Source organism: Erinaceus europaeus, chromosome 1, assembly GCF_950295315.1.
Source record: "Erinaceus europaeus chromosome 1, mEriEur2.1, whole genome shotgun sequence".
NCBI lineage: Eukaryota > Metazoa > Chordata > Mammalia > Eulipotyphla > Erinaceidae > Erinaceus > Erinaceus europaeus.
The window spans coordinates 176,249,870-176,274,035 of NC_080162.1; the positions used below are offsets into that span (position 1 = coordinate 176,249,870).

At 35.7% G+C, this 24,166-nt stretch overlaps 1 pseudogene; it reads right to left on the minus strand.

Moving 5' to 3' along the window:
* Positions 1-375: 375 nt before the first annotated feature.
* On the minus strand, positions 376-20,676 carry LOC107522981 (small ribosomal subunit protein uS14-like; annotated as a pseudogene).
* Between the last annotated feature and the right edge of the window lie 3,490 nt (positions 20,677-24,166).

A 24,166-nucleotide genomic window follows, 5' to 3' on the forward strand; every position in this document is an offset into this window, starting at 1 on the left:
ATGGGACATACAACAAAAGGGGTGGGTGTGGGTGTTTGGGATGGGACACAATCTTTTGGTGATGATGGGAACGGAGTTTATGTACACACCTATTAAACTGTAGTCGTATAAATCACTAATTAATATGTAGTTGGATCTTACTGTGATTCACACCTGAAATTGAACACAGCTGCATGTATGCACAAATAAACTCCACAGTAACTTTCAGGACTGTTTGGCAATACAACCATTCTCTGAAGATCAAAGACACATTAAGATAAATATCTGATTTGAATTTTAAAGTACAATCTTCAAATTCTTTTAACTTTCATTTCTAATATTAAAATTATAAGGAAGAAAAGATCAGCTAAGTTTAAAATAAAGTCAAATAAAGAGTTATCTTAAAATGACATTTTTATGAGTATAGTCATCTTTGATAACTTCAAATGAAGAATCATCCCCCATTTGATGGTTCTAAGACCAAGATAGTATAAAAACATAATCTTAAAATGACATTTTTACAATCAAAGCAATCAGTAAAAATGTCAGGTGAACAACTCAATGAACTAAATGTTTCTAAGGATATAAAAATGGGTTAAAATGTACAGTGGAACATTTCATTGATGTTTGATGTTCTTTGTTTTATGACCTATTGATCATATAAATGTAGTGCTTCGTATGCTATGTTTAATCCTGTTATTTGCCTCATCTATAGAAATTACTGCTAAGTAAATTTTTTTTGATCTGACTAACATGAAAATGGTAGATGATAATCTGACCATCTAAATACCAAAATTCAAAGGCAGTTTTAAAAGTCATCACTATAAAACAAAATAAAATTTAAAAAATTAGGAAATAAGGTATAGATATAATAAAATACATAAGTGTATTTTATAATGTATATGTTATTACATAGATAAGAATAAAGAGTCAGACAGATACAATGTTTTTTAGTGATAGAGAAAATGAGAGACAGACAGAGGCTTCAGTACCAATGCTGCTTTCAATGCTGTGGTTACCAAACCAGATCCTGAGTTATACATATAGTAAATTTAGCAGCACACTATTCAAGTGAACTGTTTCACCAATCTGATATATTTTTAATTGAAAATTAATTTTAAAGATTTCTAGTATAGCAAAAATTAAATGAACACTTTCATTTTTAAATGTTAGAGTTGGGTGTGAACATGCAAATGGAATAAACTTCCTGGATGTTTGATAATATCTCAAACTTTTTTTTCCTTTAAAAGTACAATAGTAAAACTTTTGACATTCATGGAAATTATTATATATGTAAATTTCATTGTAAGTGCTTGTGTTATGTGTACATAACAGTTACTGTACATAAAAGATGTCCTGTAAGATCAATACACTAAAGAAAATACTTTTCATCTATATTTAAATATCCACTTGTACAGTTTCACAGGAATTAATTTTTAGTCTTCTATTTATAAAAATAATAGTTGATTTATATCTGTGACCTTGAGAGAAATACTGTATTTTCTAATGAGGAGAATGGAGATGCTGAACTCTGGTGGTAAAAATGGTGTGTAATTATACCCCTGTTATCTCACAATTTTGTAGATCAATATTAGATCATTAATATTTTTAATTCAAAAATACAAATAAATAACTTTGACCACATTCATTAATGATTGGTTTACATACACACTCATATGCACATATAGATTTGGTTTTTTATTCATCACCAAATCTTCTAGCATGTTTAACCCCCACTACCTGGCAGATTGTTTTATTAGTTATTTTTGAAGAAAAGTGTGAGGGAAAGAAAAAGGAAAGAGAGAAAGGAGAAAATAGATGGGGATGAAAGACACTGCATCACTGCCTTACCAGCCATGGGGTTTCCAACTTTCATAATTCCCTGCCTAGTGGCTTTTCTGAGTTGGACAAAGATTATATGGAGATAATAAATACAAGAAAACAGAAAGTAGGTTTAGCCTGATTTATTGCAAATGAACTACAAAGGATTACTACAAAGCAAATATGGAAGAAAGATCAATGCTTTGATATGTAAAGGAGATGAGGTGTCAAGGGTAATGAGAAATTTAACACAGAGGAATATTTAAGGAATATGTCAGAATTTTGCCTATGTCATCTTGAATTATATATGAGACAAATCATAATTTTCAATACCATATGAAATGTGTCATGACTATTATTCTGCCCACCTTCATAGCAGACTAGCCAGTCTTTGATACCACATTATTACTGGGTCACAGTACATGTACAAGGAACCCACAATTCTGGACAGCCATTTTTTTTTTGATAGGACAGAGAAATTGAGCAAGGAGGAGAGACAGACAATTGCAGATCTGTTTCATAGCTCATGAAGCTTCCCCCTGTTGAAGAAGTTTACTGATTCCCAGACTTCATGATACTTGTTATGGGAAATCCCACTGATTGTTAGCTTTGCATCTATGTTTGCAAAGTATGTCATTTGTCTGCCAGGTACATTATTTTTAATAATATGCCATGAGTCCTGTATTTAGGCTCTGTCCTGTCATCACAAAATCCTGCCCTAAGATGAAGTCTGGATAACTCAGAGATTCTGTCCATTGGCAATACAGAATCTTGTACTGACATATGCAGTCACTCATAATTCTGATGTCTGGCTGTGGCCCTAAGGGTCTAGAGATTGTGCATGAGATAACTAGAATAAATCCAATGTCTGACAGCATCAAAAGAATGTACCTGATATAACATGTGGATGACAGTTTTAAGCACCCTTAGCCTGATTTTTTTTCTCACTCAAATGTATTTTGGGGGCTGGTTGGTAGTGCGGCAGGTTAAGCACATGTGGTGCTCAGCTCATGGACTTGCATAAGGATCCTGGTTCAAGCCCCAGGCTCCCCACCTGCAAGGGGTTGCTTCACAAGTGGAAAAGCAAGTCTACAGGTGTTTAACTTTCTCTTCCCCTCCTCTCTTTGTCCTATACAACAACAGCAACAACAACAATGGAAACAACAACAACAACAAGAGCAACAAAAATGGGAAAAGTGGACTCCAGGGGCAGTGGATTATTAGTGCAAGCACCAAGCCCTAGCAATAACCCTGGTAGCAAAAAAGAAAAAAAAAGAAATGTATTCTGATCTTTTTCTACATGATATATAACCATTTGTTATTCGTACCATAATAAATACTCTTGGAAGCTTGGGATGAAGGGGAACACACTTGACACTGCCCTAGCTAGGGATGTCATATGTATGTGTTCCCACCTGACCTCTTCTTATCAACTGTATGGTGCTGGTTGTGGTTACTTTTTTACTCTTTCTCCACCTTGGGATGTGTCTAATCTCAAGGCCCTGACAACTGACTAAGGTTCTCCAACTTGCATTTTAACCATACTTCTTACAGGTGAGGATTGAGGGCTTGAACCCAGGTCCTTGGGCATGGCAATGCATGCACTTAACTAGATTCACCACTGTCCTGCCCCACTTAGCCAATCTTAAAGAACACTGCTTGATCTTTTCCACATGCTGACATACGTCTAAATATATACCCTTTATCACATGTATTCTCTCTTAGACTTATTTCATTATCCTTCTCTGGTATGGTAGGCTAACTACCTATTTTTAAGTTCTGACTGCCTATCAAGGAGAACATCTAAGACATTAACTATTATATTTTTAATTTCTAGACCCTTGTGAAAAATATATATACTTTATGAAAATGATAAGAAAATTATTTTACTTAAATTATATAGATGAGTAAACTAAGGGGAAGAAATAAATTCTTCCACACAGAGATAAACATTGAGCTTCAAAACAAGGACTCAGTCATAGATATGAACTACTTACAAAGTCCTACCCATGAAAATTAAATTTCAGGTGAGATAATAAGTTATTACTACCACTCCTTGGTTCTCACTAATTTTATATATCCCCAAGGTCAACTCAGAAGAAAACTATCATATTTTTATGGGTGTAAATAACTGATGAAAAGTTCTGTCATGGCCATAGCTTAAGTGTTAAGAGTCAAGATCAAATTTTTCAAAAAGGATGAGTCAAAGTCATCATATCCACTGTAGAACTTTTACAGAAAATTATATCAGATCACTATAACCTGCATATAGCATGATGTTAGAGAGTGGGCCCACTATCCGGGAAGTCCAGGCCATTGTGTCCATGAGAATCTGAGTGGGTAGACCCCTGCCCCCCCTGGGTGAAGAAAATGGCAGGTCCCCTGGAGCTCTGGAATTTATAAAGGTTGGACCTCTGTGCATGGGCACTTTCTACACATGCCACTTCCCCCTTTTTAAACACAAGCCATGAATTACTGTGTATGTCTAACTAATGTAATATATATATATCTATCAATATATATATATATATATATATATATATATATATATATATGAATCCTGAGTCAAGTATTTATTACTAACGTCACTTAGTGAAAGAACTTCTAGATTCAACAAATAAAATTGCTTTCAAAACTAAATCAGTAATTAGTTTCCCAAATAATTGTGGATTGAAGAAATTTGGGCAAATAAGATTAAAAACACTTTGTTTTTCTGTCTCTAAGATTTTCTGAGAACTGTGGTCCAGGTTTTGGGCTGAGGGGAGCATAGAACTTTGGTAGTGAATAAGGTATATAAATGTACTCCTGTAATTTTAGATTATGAACCACTGTTAAGGCACTAACAAAAAACATAAATGTATCTATAAAATAAAGCATAGAAATATTTTGTTTGCTAGCCTCCTTTCTCTGCTTATTTATTTATTTATTTATTTATTCCTTCAGAGTCAATGCTGGGATGCATTGGATCGACCTTCCTGTGGTGCATCCGTGAGTACCCATTCATTGGGGAAACTGACGATCCTTCCTAGCCGACTGAATCCACATGGATCCCAGTCACTTTCAAAGCCAGCAACAAGCAGCTCCAGACATCTTTCAAGCTGTTGGTCCTGCACTTAATGTTGAGGGGCTGTCCTTTGCCAAACGTGTTCTTATTGGTCAATTGGCGATACAGCATCAGGCAGACGTCATTTGCCTACAAGAAACACATATAGCAGTCGATGAAGCTGCTCGAGTCACCATCAGTCGATTCGATTTAATATGCTATAATCTCCATCCTAAACACGGCCGAGCCATCTATGCCAAATTGTATCTTGTGGATGTTTGTCTACAGCCTCTTCGACCTTCTACGACTCTATTACTATTGGAACTATTCAGCTCGTCATCGTATATAAGCCTCCCAGTGCCTCATGGGATAATGAGGTTCTGCCTAGCCCGAATCACCCAGCCATTTACGTTGGAGACTTTAATAGTCATCACCAAGACTGGGGATATTCCTCCACTCGAGCTGATGGCTCTATCTTAGCTGACTGGGCTTCAGCGAATGACCTCTCCCTATTATACGATCCCAAACAGCCAGGCTCTTTTCACAGTGCTAGATGGAATAAAGATTCATCACCCGACCTGTGCTGGATTAGCACAGTCAACGGCCAAGCCTTTCCCGCTACGAGACAAGTTCTCAAGGTCTTCCCGCACAGTCATCACCGCCCAGCTATCATCCACATTGGTCTCCAGCTCCCACTGATTCTGTGCTCGGAGAAACTAAGATGGAACTTTCGGAAAGCAAACTGGTGTCTGTTTAGTGATCTTACCAACAAATCTATTCCTGCAATTCCAATTAACTCTATCCCCTCTGAAGATTCCTTCAGGCGCTTCCGCCAAGCCATCTTCAAAGCAGCTTCCCAAGCTATTCCTCGTGGGAGACGTGCTAACTATACGCCTTGTCTTGATGCTGAATGTGAGCAACTACTAAAGCAGTATGATGAGTCGGGCGACCCAGATGTGGCCGACCATCTCATTGCCTCCCTGGATGCAGCACGCCAAGCCCGCTGGCAACAACTCACGGAAAGTCTGAACTTCACCCACTCAAGTAGGAAGGCCTGGAAGCTTCTTCATAGTCTGGGTGCCGGTAGCCAACCCTCTCCCGTCTCCCATCCTCCCGTATCTCCAAACTCAGTGGCCAGTCACCTAACTCAAGTTGGACGCGTTAAGATCGACCCAGTCTGGAAAAGAGAAATTTCCCATGAGTGGTCATCCCACTTCCGTTTATCTTGTCCATCTCCAAAACTCTCTCCCTTTACACTGTCTGAACTGGAAGACGCTTTGAAGAGGGTTAAACTGGAAGGGCTGATGGCTATGATAACATCACCCCAGAACTCATTCTTAACTTGGGCCCCACGGGGCAAAGAAGTGGCTCACTACATTCCTGTCCCACATCTTGGAATCCGAATCTATGCCCAAAATTCGGTGTCGTGCGAAGGTAATAGCAGTTTTGAAACCAAAGAAAGACCCAACACTGGCCACCAGCTATAGACCAATTTCTCTCCTCTCCGTGTGTTACAAACTCCTTGAGAGGCTGCTTCTGTCACAAATTTCTCCTCTTACAGAGAAATTCCTATCACCCGCCCAAGCTGGTTTCCGCCCAGGAAGATCTACCTGCAAACAAGTCCTGGCCCTCTCAACTTACATTGAAAATGGATTCCAGAAGAATTTAAAGATTGGTGCTGTCTTTGTTGATCTCACAGCAGCCTATGACACGGTCTGGCATCGTGGTCTCCTAGTCAAGATCTCAAGATGCCTGCCTCCATGGGTGGCCAACACTATATCGTTTCTTCTCCAAAACAGAAGATTCCGGGTGCATCTGGGTGACAAGTCTAGCAGATGGAGACTTGTCTCAAGTGGCCTCCCCCAGGGCTCTGTTCTGGCTCCTATGCTATTTAATATTTACATCAATGACCTTCCAGAAACTTCTTCAAGGAAGTTCATCTACGCCGATGACATCTGCTGTGCAACTCAGGCATCCAAGTTTGACACCCTTGAGGAAACATTCAAGAAAGACATGTCTCTGATAAAAATGGCTACTAATCCCTAGCACTGCAAAAATGGTGTCATCTGTTTTCCATCTACACCATGCCTTGGCCTCGCGTGAGCTTAATGTGCAGCTTGATGATACGAGAATCCAGCATGAAGCCCAGCCAGTCTATCTTGGTGTTACTCTCGATCGCACTCTGTCATTTCACGAACATCTCATAAAAACTGTAGCAAAGGTGGGCGCGAGGAATAACATCATTGCAAGACTGGCCAGCTCCTCATGGGGCGCGAGCGCTTCCACACTAGGATGATCATCATCTCTGGCATTATGCTATTCCACTGCAGAATACTGTGCCCCAGTATGGTTCCGTAGCCCCCATGTCCACTTGGTTGATTCCAAATTATATTCCTCCATGAGCATAATTTCTGGAACCATCCATTCCACCCCGGTTCCATGGCTGCCAGTTCTTAGCAACATCGCCCCCGCTAAATATTTGTTGGGATGGGCCATCATCTAAGTTCATTTCCCATGTCTACGCTTGACCGGACCTGCCAATATACACGGATATCTTCGCCCACCCTGTCCAACGCTTGACGTCTCGTCATCCAATCTGGTCCCCTACACCTACACTGAACTTCTCTGTTCCAGACTCTTGGAAACAGAGTTGGCAGTCAGCTGAGGTAAAGAACAAACACCTCATCACACAGACCCCTGCTAGCGTCAACCAGGCTTTGACCTAGCACATTATGATTGGGCCCTCCTCAATCGCTATCGAACAGGCCATGGCTGGTGCGCCTCTATGTTCCATCGCTGGGGAGCCAGAGACGACCTGAACTGTCCCTGCTACTACAGACAGACTATGACCCACATAGTCAACGACTGCCACCTCTCCAGATTCAAAGGAGGTCTCGAAACTTTACATCAGGCTCAACCTGACGCTGTTGACTGGCTACAGAAGAAGGGCAAACGCTAGAAGAAGAAGAAGAAGTACCTTCACAATGATGCCACCTTTCCTGGTGGCCAATTGTGAAGCTTCTCACTTGAAGGTGAAGACCAGGGACTTATATCACAAGCCCAGCAGCTGCATAAAGGAAACGAATATTTTTAAATTTTTACTCATAACCCATAAAGCACTTTAAATATAGGGAGTCCGGTGGTAGTACAGTGGTTAAGCACAGGTGGCGCAAAACACAAGGACCGGCGTAAGGATCCCTGTTCAAGCCCCCGGCTCCCCACCCGCAGGGGAGTTGCTTCACAGGTGGTAGAGCAGGTCTGCAGGTGTCTATCTTTCTCTCCCCCTCTCTATCTCCCCCTCCTCTCTCCATTTCTCTCTGTCCTATCCAACAACAAAGATGATAACAACAACAATAATAAATACAACAATAAAACAAGGGCAACAAAAAGGGAAAATGAATAAATAAATATATAAAACACTTTTAATATAACTACTTACATCTCAAAGTCACATAAGTAATAAAATCTCAATAATTTGGGTGACATATTCAGCTAATGGTCATTTTCTATTACAGCTGTTTTACTTAGCTGTGGAGGATTTTTACATAATGTTAAAAATTTTAAGTCATATGCTTTTCCTTATTCATGCTATTTATTTATTTTGTTAAAGGTAATGCTGCTTTATAAGACTTAAGGGTATAATTTCATGTCTCCCCAAAATATGTGTTAACATCCTGATCTCTTTGCTTTGCCACTCTCCCTCCACTGAAGTTTATTTTGCCCCTATCTATATTCCAACCCCCCTTTTAGCACCTCAGACCTGTAGGTACAGACTAAGGGTTTAGTTATATTTCATTCTATCTTTTCCCATTGCATTTCTTAAATCCCATATATAAGTAAGATTATTGGCTAGTCATATTTCTCTTTCTGACTTATTCAATATAGCACACTTACCTCCAGTTCTAGCCATATTATAAAAAAGGAGATTTCATCTTTTCTTATAACTGGACAGTATTCCATTGTGTGTATATATGTCATAACTTGACTACTTGGATACTTGGATTGCTTCCATATCTTCTCTAATGCATATAGTGCACACACATACACACACACACACACACACACACACACACACACACACACACAATCTTCAAAAAGTATTTTTGTGTCCTACAAATAGAGAATTGTTGGATCATAAAATAGGTCCATTTCTAATACTTGGAGAACTCTCAGTACTGTTTACCACAGAAGTTAGACCAATTTATACTCTCAATAGTGTAAAGGGAAAAACTGAAACAATGGGAACATCAGAAAAACTGTAAGTAATAAATACCACAGTTAATGCAAATGAAGTGGTGTTAGCACATAACATAGATTATATTCTAAAACCAAAAATTGATTCTGAGGACATTCAAAATGCTATAAGCTACTGTACCCTGGACTCCCATCTCTCCATGGAAAGAAACAGGCTGAGAGTATACATCAGCAAGCCAATGTCCATGTCCAGTGGAGAAGCAATTATAGAATCCAGACCTTTGACCTTCTGCACCTCATAATGATCCTTGGTTCATGCTTCCAGAGGGCTAAAGAACAGGCAAGCTTTCAAGGGAGGAGAAGGGATATGGAACTTTGGTGGTAGAAATTGTGTGGAATTGTACCCATTTTATCTTATGGTCTTGTCAATATCTTTTATGTTATAAATAAATTTAAAAAAATATTATCCTCTAGATTGACCTATTTCCCAAATGAAAGCCTATTCATGTTACTTGAATAAATACTGAATGAATGGCCATGGATATTTTCATACAGAAATGCAAAAGATTATTAGAGATATTGTGCAAAATATATGTCAATAAATTAGATAGCCTAAATAAGATGCACAGCATTCTAGAGAAGAAAAGCATAGATACTAGTTCAAGAGCAAATAGAGTCAAAAGATAAAATGTAGGTAAAATATTTTTCTTGGATGATATAAACCATTATTTCTTCTATGGAATATTAAAAGAAAAGATACTTATACTAAATGAAGTAATCAGTATATGAACAATGAAAGTAAGTGTCCCGACAGCAGGTGGGAACGGGGGCTCAAACCCTGGTCCTTGAGCTTGTTAATATGTGTGCTTAACTGGGCGTGTCACCATGCAGCCCCCAACTCTTAGATTTTTCTTTCTTTCTTTCTTTCTTTCTTTCTTTCTTTCTTTCTTTCTTTCTTTCTTTCTTTCTTCTTTCTTTCTTTCTTTCTTTCTTAAAACTATACTGAGGTCTTAAATAACTTAAGAGGGATTCTTTGCATTATTTTTTCTGAAATTGTGTGAAACTGGTATGATTTGTAGAATTCATCAATGTCATGATCTGACTCAAAAGATATTTTGTGGGAATTTATTTTCCTGTAAATTTAAGTTCTTTAATAGTCACAAAGCTATTTGACTAGTTTGAGGCCCCACTTCCACCTGCTGTTGGGACACTTCACAAACAGTGAAGCACATCTGTAGATGTCTATCTTTCCTCTCTGCCACCCATCCTCCTCTTTCAATTTTTCTCTGTCACATCTAAAAAAAATAAGAAAAGAAGAGAAAAGAAAAGAAGAGAAAAGAAAAGAAAAAAAAAACAGGAAAAAAGGCTGCTGGGAGCAGTGGATTCTTAGTGTTGACACTGAGCCCTGGCAATAACCCTGATGGTAGTAAAACAAAAACAAGGAAAAGAAGAAAATATAAAACAACAAGGAAATCACACAGCAATATGTTTCATTAAAATAAAGCTTCTAACAGAATTTACTAATAAAATCCAGAAATATAGAAAAACTACTGTTTTTACTTTATAATCTTTTACTTATATATCATATCATATTATAACCAGCTAGAACTAGTGGCTAAGTAGGTAACTGAGAAAATCAAGTGCACTATTTGTATGTGTCAGGTTTTACCCTGGCACTACATTTTAGGGAAAAATAATCTTGTCTCTGTCACTCGTTAAATAAATATTTTTAAAAAGAATTTATGACAGAAAATGCAAGATTTGTTTAAGATTCAAACATCAACAAATGTAGCATATCATGTTATAATGTGATGTCTAAATATGTGCAAAAAATGTTTTCCAACATTTTTTATGCAAAAAATGTAATCCAACATTCACCCATAATAAATAATACATCTTGGTTGCGTACTCTCAAACTAGTTTTGGATACCCATGAACACCTACAGTTAACATTAAATTTATATATCTATATATTTATTTATTCCCTTTTGTTGCCCTTTTTTATTGTTGTTGTAATCATTATTGTTGTTATTGATGTCGTCATTGTCAGATAGGACAGAGAGAAATGGAGAGAGGAGGGGAAGACAGAGAGGGGGCAAGAAAGACAGACACCGGCAGATCTGCTTCACCGCCTGTGAAGCGAGTCCCCTGCAGTTGGGGAGCAGGGGCTCGAACCGGTATCCTTCCTGGTCCTTGTGCTTGGCGCCACATGCGCTTAACCCACTGTGGTACTGCTCGACTCCCCAAATTAAAAAATTTTAATGGACACATCTGTGGGATGAAAGGCCCATGGTAGGCTGGTCCACACTGGCACAAAGCCTGGATGATACCCTTTGCTTCCGGATATAGCCTTGGCTCAAGACCTGTGATTTGCTGGCTCAAAGCCTATGTTACACACTTGGTACTTTCTGCATTCAATACCTTTTGTGACTAGAACATATGATGCAATTCTGACATTTCAATTACCATGTTAACAACTTGTCTGACTACTGCGCATGTCTAAACTGACTATCAGCCAACATGGTTGCAGGCTCTGCTCGAAAACAATAAGGCACACTTGCACGTGCTTGCTCTGCAAATGTCATCTCTGTGTGCTTTCTTCCAGCTAGGGATTCACCACCCTGAACCTCTTTAGCCAGCAAAGGCCTGCACTTGACAACATCGTACATAAAAAAATAGATAGATAGATGATAGATAGATAGATAGATGATAGATAGATAGATAGATAGATAGATAGATAGATAGATAGATGATAGATATGTACTTAGGTAGATAGAAAATACTATGTTAAAAAATGCTCATGGGGCCATACGGTGGCTCACCTGGTTGAGCACATATGTTAAAATGCACAAAGATATAGCTTAGAGCCCCTGGTCCCCACCTTCAGGGGAAAAGCTTCAAAAGTGGTGATGCAGAGCTGCAGGTCTCTCTGTCTCTCTCCCTCTCTATCTCCCCCGATTTCTCGATTTCTGGATGTCTCAATCCAACAAATAAAGATAATTTATATATATATTTTTAAATACTCAACATCAATAGTCAATGAAGAAGTGAAAATTTAAGGCCTTAACAAAATACTACACATTAGAATGACTAATAGTTAAAAAGCAAAAGCTGAAAAGTCACTGGTGAATCTTTGATGCAGGAGGTGAATCTTTGATTTACCACCGGGAGGACTATAAAACAATACTACCACTTTGAAGTAAGATTTTCCAGCTTACAAAACAATTTTTATATTCAATCATCTTCATATTAATACCCAAGAAATTAGGTGACAATAAAGCCTTGTAAATGAATGTTTACAGCAGCTCTATTTGTAATGAGAAAAAGTTGGAAATAACAAAAATTGTAGAAACAGACAATAAAGAGATAATGTAGAACAAAACAGCTGCTTCTATTACTAAAATGTTAATAAGTAATAAAAGGAATAAACCACTAATATAAACAGAATATATTAATCTCTTAAATGTATGTTGTGTAATAAAAAATGTCAGCACACACATCTTAGCATCCTTAAAATTAACTGTATTGTGAAAAAAAAATAAAGTAATTGACAGTGTCAGAAAGAAGAACAGCAATTGTCTAGAAGTTGTTTAGAACATTTGGAGAAGAGCAAGAGGGAAGAGATTATATCAGATATGTGGAAATTGTGGGAGTGTGGGGTATGTCTTCTTAATTGTGATGCTTACCAAAAAAAAATGTACACTTCATATATGTGCCTAGCAACTAGACCTCAAAAGAAAACTACAATAATATATGATCTAGACACATTATTTATTTTCATGGCAATTACATTAAATTTTGAATAGGCCAAAATCAACTAAATGTAATAAGATCATGAAAGGTTTCTCCTGAGAAATTATATCATTGAGAGATTAGATGTCTAGGAGAAAGTTCTGTGAAAGAGATAATTACCTAAGTATAGATCAAAAGTTTGAAAGTATTGAATTTTGATATTTTCACAAAGAAAGTTATGTGCTCATGGTAACTACCTTAATACATATCCTATACTTATAAAAGTGAATAAGGTGTACGATACATACATACTTCCTACCCATGTAAAGATAATAAAAAGTAAACTACTTAATTTTGAATATCAGACTTTATTCTCAAAATTTTTTAGAACCTACTATTATAATTTGATGATTGTTTGCTGAATTTTACTATTAGCTATCTGTGAGAACTAACAACAAAAAGTGAGTAGATTTCATCTTCCTTAATACACATCTTTGATTCCTTTTCTTCAGACCAGGAGGTGTTGCTTATTCTAAGCAGAGAAGCCAAGCCATTAGAGAGTGACTCCTGGAGGGTGCCACTTCGGAAAAAGAATATCAAAAGCTTCACCCCTCACTGCAATGAAAGTACATTAAACATAAACTCTGACAAGAGTTAAAACAGCGAGATTGCACTTACATTGAATAATCGCTATACAAAAGGCCAGTAATCACTTTGTTCAAAAGAGATAATGCATCATAATATAAGTAGTAGTTTAAGGAATTATCCAGTAGAACAGTTAATCATCACCCTTGGTTCACAGCCTTTTGTTTCTCTCGAATACACATGTCAGACTGTAATTAAATGCACTCACACTGTTCAGGGCAGAGTGAGCATCCTGGGTTGAAATGTTGGAATCAAGCTGAAAAACACAATGCAGACAAGTTTAGGCAGAGCTTTTTGACTATGTCTGCCTGGTATGGGGTCTTGGTTGACAAATTGATTTTATAAGGGTGAAGCCACACTGGAGTAAATTATTTTTTAGAAGAGAATAATTTATGCCTATAGAAAAGCTATACTTTAAAGTTTACAGATTTTTCTAAACATTAACTCTGTTATCCACTAGATATAAAATTTGTTCTAAATTGGAAACATTCAAGTTCCCTGCTTTATTTAAATGGGTTGATGACAATGATCTTAGATATTTAGATAATGTATATGTATTTATGTATCTTTTAAATTTCTAATAATTATCATAAAATAACAAAACTGTGTATAAACTGCATATCATATACTAGAGCTGGTAGGGAAACACTAGTCAAAGACCAACTGTAACATAATGCAATTGACTCTCCACAATTTTGTTACTTTTAGTAGTCACTTAGAAATAACAGATATTAAAAATGAAAATATTTAGCATAGAGTGAAATATTCATATTTGAATGAATTGCCAACATTTATTTATTTCCTTTTATTATTTATTTTTACCATCAAGGTTTTAGTGGGGATCTCTAGAATCATAAGCTTTTCATTCTTTGATGTAAAGACAATTTCACTATTATTTAATTTTATGTGTATTATGATGTGATATTGACAACCATGTCCTTAATTCAAATGCAAGCTTCCCCACTGAACTTTGCACCTATATCTCCAATAATCTGCTACAGCAATGCCTTTCAAACTTTGATGTGTCTAGAAATGACCTGTAGCTTTCTTCTAAAATATGCAAATTCTGACTCAATAGTTATGGGACACAGATTGAAATTCGACAAGTCTAATAATGCCCTGGCAATCCTCATGCTTGTGGATCACCTTTAATTCAAGGTCCTGGTAATACCTACTTAATTTCTTATTAATTATATTTTATTAAAAGGGTAGAAATCTGATGAAACTGCTGTGCCTGAATACTAAATCTGGACTTTATAGTACTGTCAATTTACTTGTTACACTATTCACTTGGTTACAATGCTGAAATGATGGAATCATAACAGATTTCTTTCTACTTCTTACTAGTTATATACAATTTATCAACAAGGTCTCTAATATGACCTCACAAATTACTTGTTTATTGTTTTGTTTTTTTCTCCAGCTTCACTACAATGTCCTAAATTAGTAGCCTTTTAATGTTTGCCTTTTGAAAATGACCTAATTCATCCTTCATCTGCTCTAAATAACTGTCCTATGTGTAAATCTGATCACATAAATCCTGTTTTAAAAACCCATCTATGTCTATAACGTGTTTCTAGTGATATAATTTCACCACTTTACGCCCATTAATGGCTTATATAGTACAGTTGTTGACATGAATACAGTGTCTCATCTCCTTTTTATAAATATCTACAAAACACTCTCACCATCAACTCAACTCCATTTCCACCATCATACTCCGTGACCCAACAACACTGTTTCTGCTACCAACCCGCTTCTTTCTCAGTTTTTGGGTTTTGTGCAATACACTGTATCTAATATGATTTCCTATTACCTTGTATCTGTACTTCAACTGCATTAGACTCATTTAAATTTTGAAATCTTATTTCATTCTTCCAGGTAATTTTAAATTTCATTAATACTAAAAATTAAGCTTATAATGAATCTTCTCCTAATTTATCTTCATAACTTTTGGTCAAAATGTATGCTGCTACTATATCAGAAGGTTCTCTATATGTTTTCCATAGCTATGTATGTTCTTCTGTTTAACTGAGAATATGTTCTTTCAGTTTATTTTGTATTTTTTTCATTGCAATTTAGAACATATGTTTTTTCTTTTTTATTTTTTTATTATCTTTATTTATTAGGTAGAGACAGCCAGAAATTGAGAAGAGGGGGTGGTAGAGAGGGAGAGAGCCTGAGAGACATCTGTAGCCCTGCTTCACCACTTGTGAAGATTTCCCCCAGCAGGTGGAGACCAGGGGCTTGAACCTGGATCCTTGCACACTGTAATATGTGTGCTTAACCAGGTGTACCACCACCCAGCTCCAGAAAATATGGTTTTCCTATCTATATTTAAATTTTTTTATTTTATGCACAAAACATAACTTTGTGTGTTTATTTTTTTTAAGTTTTAAAGATATTGTGTAATCACTTATTCCATAGAAACAGAAACGAAGAGGGAAAGGGAAAGGATGCCAGTGGTGGTGCACCTAGTTGAGAGCACATGTTACAATGCATAGGACCTGGGTTTAAGCCCCCAGACCCTCACCTGCAGGGGGAAAGCTTTGTGAGTGACAAAGTAGAGCTGCAGATGTCTCTCTGTCTCTCTCTCTCTATCTCCCCTTACCATCTCAATTTATGGATGTTTCTATCTAATAAATAAAAATAATAATAATAAACTTTTTAAAAATGAGAAGGAAGGAGGAAATAAAAACAGAAGGAGTGGGGGAGATAGCATAGCTGTTATGCAAAGAGACAAAAGACTGTCATACCTGACACACTGAAGCTCCAGGTTCAATGCTCCACACCACCATAAACCAGAAGTGAGCAGTGTTCTACTAAAAAGAGAAATAGAAGAGAGAGAAAGAGAGAGAGAGAGAGAGAGAGAGAGAGAGAGAGAGAGAGAGAGAGAGAGAGAAACAGAGATGGGGAGGAGTAGCAGGAGGGAAAACGAGAAAGGAAGAGAGAAATAGAGAGAATGACTTACAGAGATTCTTTACCATCCATAAAACTTTTTTCCCTGAGGCTGGGGTCTGGGGCTTGAACCCAGGTCCTTATGCGTGATAAAATATGTGCTCAACCAAGTATGCTCCGGCCCGGCCCTTGCGTATTTATTGTATTTTTTTTAACTTTATTTATTTACTGAATAAAGACAGTCAGAAATTGAGAGGGAAGGGCACGATGGAAAGAGAGAGAGACAGAAGGAATTGACAAGTCTCACCATTTCATGTCCTCCTGCATGTAGGTACTGGAGGCTCCAACCCATGCCATTATGCATTGTAACATGTGCTCTCAAACAGGTATGCCACCACCTGGCCCCCTGTGTCTATTTTATCCAGCAGGTTGGTCAAAATAATTCACTAGCTCTAATCATTGTTCCTTCAGTCTGTAAATAAGATGATTCTCCCCTTAATTTATAGTTTGTTCAGTTTTCTATGAACTATATTGAGTTTTTTCAAATGTTAACGTCTGTTGAGATGTTATGTCCTCTATTCTATATTGATAAATTATCTTTCATTATTGATTTTTCTAATATAAGTGGACTTTTTAATTAGTATGATAATTAGTGGAAACTTAATTTTTTAAATTATTATTTATTTTCCCTTTTGTTGCCCTTGTTTTTTTATTGTTGTAGTTATTATCGTTGTTGATGCCGTTATTGTTGGATAGGACAGAGAGAAATGGAGGAGGGGAAGACAGAGAGGGGGAGAGAAAGAAAGACATCTGTAGACCTGCTCCACAGCCTGTGAAGCCACTCCCCTGCAGGTAGGGAGTCAGAGCTCAAACCAGGATCTTTATGCTAGTCCTGTGCTTGCACCGCATGTGCTTAACCCGCTGTACCACTGCCAGATCACCAAGTGTAAACTTTTTATGTTGTGTTAGATTCTGTTTGTTAGTAATTTTAAAAGAATTCATCTACCTCTATAATCCATTGCTATCAACATATAATGTTTTCTCAGGGTGATACTCTAATAGAAAGAGTTGTGAAGCATTAACTTTTGTGGAGGAGACAGTATTTGTGAATACTGATATTTACTTTTAATGAAATATTTTATAAATTTACAGTAAAGACAACTAGGCTTGGAAATGTCTAGTGTAAAGTTTAAAAAATAACTAATTTGACCACTATGCATCAGGACTACAATGTCCTCTCTTCCATTCCATTCTCCTTCCCCAGAGTCTTTTTCATTGGTACAATACACCCTAGAAAATTAATTTTTTTTCTTTCTGTTCTTGTTACTTATGTTCTACCTACAAGATTCATCTGATGCTTGCCCTTCTCTTTCTGACTTATCTTACTTAACATGATTCTCTCAAAGTCCATTTAAGTTGAGGCTGAGGAAATTACTTCATTACTTTTAACAGTGGGGTAGTATTTATCCCATTGTGTATATACACCATAACTTTCTTAAACCATTTATCTATAGTTGGGTATCTGAATCTTACAAGTTTGAGGTATTACAAACTGTGTTACTATGAATTTAGATATACATAGATCACTTTGGGTAGGTGTTTTTAATTTCTTTGGGCAAATTATCAGTAGAGAAATTGCTAGATATTAGGATAGGTCCATGTTTAGTGTTCTGAGAAATCTCTAGACTTTCCACAAAGGTTGAACCAACTGGCAAGTATACTTTGCAGACACCTTTAATGGAAAGATGAGAAATTATACCTATGTGTGAATAGTTATATGGTAAACTACTAATCTCCAATAAAAATAAAATAAATATCAATATATACTTAGTTATATGAAGAGAAAAAATAAGTAAATAAAACAAATTCAGTTGTTTTTCTTGCTATAGGCCCACTCATAGTTTATACTCTTTATCACAACAGTTTTTATGTTTTGCCTATTTATAAGAACTTGTCCATTTAAGTTTCTAATATATTTGTATTTTTTACTCAGAATATGTCCTTAAGATTCCTTCTCCTACATCTAAGGTTAGTAGAAGTGTCCCAACTTTCCTTTCTACTTTTAGTGATTTGTGTTTCATATTTATTTTTCAACATTTTTATTCATCTCTTTATATTTCAAATGTTGTCTCTGCTGATTTTCGTTAGCAGACTCACACAAGGTTTCAGCTGAACCATTAGGATATCTTTTTGATTTCCTATAACCAGCATCTGAGCTGGAAATGCAGCATCAACTCTCCAGGGTCTCTACTGCTGAGACCCAAACTACCAGCCCATGCTACAATTTTTGAACTTCTAGCCTTCCTAATCACATGACTCAATTTTCTTTAGTACTGTGTTCTTTATTTGGTAATGGATGTGCTCATGGCTCCTACAAATGTCCAGAGTTTAGAGGATAAGAGCTACTTTAAGAAAGTAGAGAGAGTTATAGGGATGCTGCTCAATGTTTTATAATATTCTGGGAAGCTCTTCTCATTCCCCAAAGGAGAACTCTTTGATTTAAATATCAGTATGATGTAGTGCCATTTATTTAATCATGTTTTAGTTTAACTTGCTCATTGTATTGCATCTCCAAACACATTTTTGATGTTAAGGTTCTAAAGTGTCTGACCAATAACGTCTGTATTTTCTATTTTCATATCTAATGTACAGATATTTTTTTTTTCCATTTTGAGTTGATGTTGGTGTATGGCTTTAAGTGATGGCCTAGTTTCATTTCTCTGCAATGACTGTACAGTTTCTCCACCACTTTTTATTGAAAAGGCCTCCTCTTCCTCTTGTATGGTTTTGTTATTTCTGTCATATGTTAGGTGTCTAAATGCGTGGGTTTATTTCTGGACTCTCTGTTGAGGTCCATTAGTCTGAGTGTGCATTTTTGTTCTAGTGTCACACTATTCTCATTTCTATTGCCTTGTAGTTTAAACCATAGCTGGTTAACATGATAATTCCATTCTTCTTCTTCTATCTAAGGGGCACTTTGGGTAGATGTGGCATTTAGTGGCTTTACACAAATCTTTGGACAAGTTGTTCAATTTTCTTGAAAAAAAATACTTTTGGAATTTTAATAGATACCGTACTGAATCTATATATTGCTTTTGGAAATCTGACCATTGATAACATTTAATCTTCCAACCCATGAATGATAGAAGCTCTTTATTTTTTGTCATTTTCTATTTATTTTATGTGTGTCCTACAGCTTTCATTGTAAAGGTCTTTCATCTCTTTTCATAGATTCACTCCAAGGTATTTTCTCTTTTTGTGTTCAGTTAGTACTGGAATTGATTCCTTCAGTGCCTTTTACAATGACTCATAAACACAAAAAAGATAATAATAATAATAGCAATAATGCCAAGATGGAAATGTCTGAATAAAAGCAACAAGTGATACACAAGAATATGTGTTTAAAGGTGCAATATCAGCTAGGTATACTTGGGAACTGATTCAGTAGTCACCTTAAAGTAGACATTATAATTAGAATATAATTATTGATTTATTGTGAGCCTTTACAACCAGTATAAATCAGTGAATTGTTTTTCTTCAAATAATAAAAATGATATTGGTAATTTAGCTGTGTTCTCAGTTGCACTAGAGAACCATTATACTAATTAAGCTAGTTGATCATTTTATAGTTTTCACTAAATACTTTATGAGTCTAATATTTTGTCAATGTTATAGTTATTAATACTAATTGGAAATATTTTTGAAAACTTCTTATGTGCTATATACTAAACAAGTCTTTAGGTAAACAAAAGCAATAGCTAAAGATTATACCTTTCTTCAAAAATAGAGATAATGGAATTGAAAAATAAGAATTACTTGAGAGGCCATATGGTGAAACACTTGGTTAACTGCAATTTTACCAGGTACAAGGACCAGGGTACACCCCCCAGTCCTCACTTGCAGGGGGAAGCTTCATAGATGGTAAAGCAGAGATGTAAGTGCCTCTCTTTCTCTCTGCTTTTATATCCACATTTCTCTCAATTTCTTTCTGTTTCTATGTGAAAAAAAAAAAGAAAGTATTATTAGTAATTTTTTCATGTTAAAATTACTTTAAAAATAAGAAAATAACTTACTTTTCATTCCTAACTTACTATTAGTATTATTATTGTTTAACTGAAGAACTTTTTATTTTATGTACAGAGAATGAATCATTTCTACTGTAAATGTCTTGGAGGGCCAATTCCAGGAAGTACATTCAGTCAAACAATGAATCTAATGTCCTTCCCATACTGGTAGAAACACTGAGAGCACCTATTGAGGCCTTATTTTCAGATTAGACTGTTCAGGTTTGAGCAGACTTGGCAAGAATGTGAACCCTTGGTGAATTTCCTCAGGTAACTTCACTAGAGCTGCGGGTGACCCATTTTTTTTGGTCTAGCTTAACAAGGTGAAAGGAAAGCTTCAGCTTATTATTATATTCATCAAGAATATATAACTGAGATAAAGCTAGATTGTGCAAAAATTCTTTTTAATTGAGTATATTGAGATATTGTGTGGGAAAGTAGGAATACATTTAAAAGGCCATATTTTATATTTACAGTTCTATAATTTCCATGGAAATATAATATCATTTTATCTTAGAAACAAGAATGAATTAAACTTTAACTATCCTTTTGTCTTTTTGCCACATTTTAATATGTGATAATTATGTGTAATGAAAACTAATGTAAATTATGTTAATATTTTGAAAGCCATTTTCTTATCTTGTATTTGATAATTTGGAAGAGTTATCTGTATTAAAGGAACCCTAGATAGTTTGAGAAGTGAATTATTAAAGATCAAACACATATTCTAGGTAAAAATGACTAAATGTACTTTCAATTATAACTACATTAAACAGTATAAGTCAGTGGTAATAATATTTTTGTTTAGATTCTAAAATTATTAGCTGTGAGTTGGGCGGTAGCTCAGCAGGTTAAGTGCATGTGGCGCAAGGTGCAAGGACCGGAGTAAGGATCCTGTTTCAAGCTCCCTGTTCCCCACCTGCATGGGAGTCTCTTCTCAAACTATGAAGCAGGTCTGCAGGTGTCTGTCTTTCTCCTCTCTGTCTTCCCTTTCTCTCTCCATTTCTCTTTGTCCTGTCCAACAACAACAATAATAACTACAACAATAAAAAAACAAGTGCAACAAAAGAGAATAAATAAATAAATATTAGTTATTCGCTGATAATTTTCTCATCTTATAAATAATATAATAATAATTTCTTCCAATTTAAAAGGGCAATTTCCCCTTAGTTTTCAGAAAGACTATAATATGTTACTTAAATGTTTCAGGAAGATATTAGAAACACAGCAGTAGATTTTGCTTATTCTATATTTAAAACACATTATCTTATGTATCATATATTGTTCTGTGATTAAAAGTCATTTTCTGGTAGTCAGGTGGTAGCGCAGCAGGTTAAGTGCACTTGGTGAGAAGCACAAGGACCAGCATAAGAATCTCCGTTAGAGTCCTGGATCCCCACCTGCAGAGGAGTCCCTTCACAGGCGGTGAATCATGTCTGCAGATATCTTTCTCTACCCCTCTCTGTCTTCCCCTCCTGCGTCCATTTTCTTTCTGTCCTGTCTAACAACGACGACATCATCAACAACAATAATAACTACAAAAATAAAAAACAAGGGTAACAAAAGAGAAAATAAATAAACTTTTAAAAAGGTCATTTCCTGTATCACACAGATGTAAAAGCATGGGTTCTATAAGTGACACATATTAGAACTAAGTTATATTCCACTTTAACAACAAAAAATATTTAGAAAAGTAACCATTTAAAATACTTTATTTTGGCAAATATTTGGCTTCTGTTTTATTCATTTTCAATGTATATAATGATGCTAAAATTATCACAAAGAACTTTGCTTGCTTTTCAGTTTTATAGTACTTTATATTTCTGTGATAATCCACAGAATAGTTCTTTACCATTCAGTTATAAAAACAATTGAGGAAGCTATGTATTACCTGCTTGATAATAGTGTATTTGACTTCTGAGAGTTAATAGGAATGAATGTGTGATACTTCATTTTCTTCCAGTTCTTTTCTATAAATTCTGTATATATAACACTTTATTTTTCCCAAACAGGATAAAATGTTTTCCTCAATGTTATTTGATGTTTTTATATAAGTCTAGATTCTATATTTGTTTATAAGTACACAAATGTTTTGCAAACTCTTTCTTCACCGATATTTTGACTATTTGCAAGTGTTTGTCAAGCTACACTATATCTATGGAGATATGTGTGTGTGTATATATATATATATATATATATATATATATATAATAAAATGGGAAATATTCAAGAATAACATAATACATGTTGACAAAAGGAAGAGAGATACTTTCTTATTATGTATAAGGATATTATACTATACATGACAGCCTTTCTGAGAATTTAGTGTTTCTAAAATGTGATGAAAATAAAAAGGAGCATAGACAGCTGTATTAAATCTAAGGTTGAAAGTAATCAGAAAAAAAGGCAGTAAAGGCCATTCAGGTTTATAGTCGTCTTTTTAGTAGCTGCAAACCAGCAATTAATTTGATCTGCAGTCTAAGAAGCATTTTATAATTAATTCCTCAGCATTTACCACATACAAGCCATCACTTTAAAGTGCTATTTCATTAACAAAATTCCATTTTTTTTATAAAGAATAGATATACTGATCTACATTTTTCCATGCTGCCAAGGCAGAATGCACTCGAGGGATATTATCTTATTCAGAAAGAACCTTTCAAGGTTGAATAAAAGAAATGGTGCAGGGTCCCTGGGAGAGGGAAGTGATCATCATTTTCACCTTCAACTCCTCTTTGATGTGCCAGAGTCAATTTTTAATCAGCAGCCATCAGACTGGGCTTCATTTCGCCTTACAAAGTCCTATTACTCTGCCACTTTCTGGAAGGAGGTGATAAGGACAATGCTCTTCTTTTTCTCTTCATAGAGCCCTGCATATGATGAGTCCCTTTGGAGAGACTTGATAAAAAATAAAATAAAATGAAAAAAAAAGTGTGAGTATGTAGGGATAAAGGTCACCTCTCAGAATTAACTCTTCAAGACAACAAAGTTTGATTTTTCCTGTGTTTGTTTTTTAGGAACTCTTATTGTCTTTGGAGGCTCTGATAATAATATGCTTAAGTGAGAGAAAGAAGCTATATAGCTGTACACGAAAGTAATACTTAAGCTTATTAGTACTTTTCAGCTAAACAACATAGTGGTACAATGCTAATGAACAGTTTAAGTGTTAGTGATTAGCAAAAATGTAGATCTGAGACCACTTGTTTGGGCTGTACACCTAAAAAATATCAGTAATCTGTGGTATGCACATAAGTGCCATATGGGTATAGAAAGAATGAATCACTGCTTTACATTCTGCTAAATTGAAAAATGAAATGAAAAAATATGATTTTCTCCCTCTGGAAGTGTTTTTTTATGTTAAATAAACCTAAACTATTTTCTAAACTATGCACTCATGCAGAAAAACTTCCATAATCTCTTAGTATCATTTATTGTAGTTAGCAGTCTTAATTGCCTCACTGAAATGGATCAGAGTTCTGGGAATTACCCAGTAAAATGATGTTACTACACTGCAGCCTTCACATCCTTTGATACAATCTCATTAAAAATATCAGGCCTCTAGGTGAGAGAATACATATGGATAGTAAATGCATGTTAAACAGGCGCACCCAAGCGGATGACCTAGTTATTATAGAACAGAGCAGCAGAAGATGAATTTTAATTTTCAACTAGAGCAATTTCTTTCATGGTTAATGCCATAATTATTAACATATTTTTGGAATGAATCTGCTTTTTAGCCTTGAAAAAGATAATAATATGGAACCAACCAAAATACTGAAATGACATTTTT